The following is a 1,811-nucleotide window of genomic DNA, read 5'->3' as shown; positions in this document are numbered from 1 at the left end:
GGGCCGGGGGCAGGCGCTCCTTGTGGGCTGCTGAGTGACTAGTGCATTAGCCACCAGGGCATCCTGCTCTTCTGTTGCCCAGGCCGCTGGGGGTGGGCCTCTCGCTGCATGCGGGTCAGAAAATGCAAGCACTTTTCTTCTGGGACTTCTCCTTAATCTGTTTAGGGGGTAATCCATCCAATTCTCCAAGGGAGAGACCTGCCTTCCACAAAGAAGCCACTCTCATCACCCCTCCTCTCAGTGAGGGCCTTGCCTCGGAAACTGATGGGGGGATAATGTCCCCCCCAGGTCCTAGACAAGTTCAGAATTGCATTTAAATGCTGTTATTTTCTGATACTCAATATTCTCGCTTTCTGCTGCCTGTCATTTTCACCTGTTGTTTTGATATTCGATTCTCATCCTAAATACAGTTGGCAAAGCTATCATTTCATTCTGTGATATTTCTTCTTGGTCCCCTCCTAGAGGAGGAAAGTTAAATTCCAATTTAAAAAAGAGGAGGAAACAATCATGTGAAAAGGTGGACATAACTCTCAAAGCACTTAGACTGTGAATTTGTTTCTGAAGCCAGATTTCTGAGTGTTTCAATCACAGGATATCAGATGAGGATGGAGGAGCTCCCGGGATTACTCAGACCATCAATGTGTGGAATCTTAAAAGTCAGGACGAACACCATTTTAGTCCCAATATCCTATCTATGGAGAGACCAGGTGAGGCTGAAGGAAGAAAAGGATAAATAAAAACATCCAGGTCTTCTTTCCACCCAGAAAGATGGTTCTGATTAGGTCAGATAAGTCAAAGCTATGGTTTCTCTAGTAGTCATATACGGATGTGAAAGACCGTAAAGAGGGTGAACACCAAAGAATTGATGCTTTCTAACTGTGGTGCTGGAGAAGACTCTTGAGAGTCCCTTGGACAGCAAGGAGATCAAACCAGTCAATCCTAAAGGAAATTAACCCTGAATATTCATTGAAATTCACACATTTTTGCAGAAGGTTTCTGCTAACCTCATGAAGATTATTGCTAGTCTGAAGAGCAGATGTCACTGTGAAGGATTTTAGTGCTTTTCTAGATATGAGGAGATGCAAGAATAGGGCTCATAAAATCTTCTCCTGAGAACATCTAACTATCTGAAGATCTCTTCTGCCAGTTTTTCCCAGATCACAGAGTGCCTCATTCCTGATCTGCCGCCTAAACTCCTTTCAGGGGTGCTGAAGGTCAGTGGTCGTGGCAGCTTGTGATTTAATCTTTGTAGAGGCAGATGGCAAGTGCCAATTTGTAGCTGGCACACAGCACCATTTTCCTAAGAGGGCAGAGCAGTCTCCACACTGAGGAGGTGCCAGCGCTCACTATCTGTCAAAGTGCATCCATTTCAGAGGTAACCTGTCTACTGTCTAAACATTGCTGGTCTTGGAAAAAACACCTTCTCCAATGATAAACACACCCTGCATCTTCCTGGGGGCAGCCTGGCTCCGTGTGCCGAATGGGCACATGTCTACACGCCCTCAGGGGCAAACATTAAATACTCTGTGAAAGATTAAGGTCCATGAGAAAGGTCTAAGTACTTTCTGCTGTGAGAAAAATATTCCAGGATGAAGGGATGAAAGGGCGGCTGGGAGGCCAGGCGGGCAGTGGGCGAACATTGGCCTCTCCTTTGTGCCGCGATTTAGAAAGCTTCTTGAACAGAGTGAGTACATATTTTGTTGTTGTTGATCAAAGATTTCTGCATCTTGGAAAGGATCGGCCTGGATTATGGGCTGAGAAAGTGAAACGTCTCTCAAGGCATGGTTTTGTTATCTGGACTCTAGAAAATG

Source organism: Giraffa tippelskirchi, chromosome 4, assembly GCF_054371585.1.
Source record: "Giraffa tippelskirchi isolate mGirTip1 chromosome 4, T2T-mGirTip1v1.2.pri, whole genome shotgun sequence".
Taxonomy (NCBI): domain Eukaryota; kingdom Metazoa; phylum Chordata; class Mammalia; order Artiodactyla; family Giraffidae; genus Giraffa; species Giraffa tippelskirchi.
The sequence above is the reverse complement of the archived record's forward strand: the minus strand, read 5'-3'. Positions refer to the sequence as shown.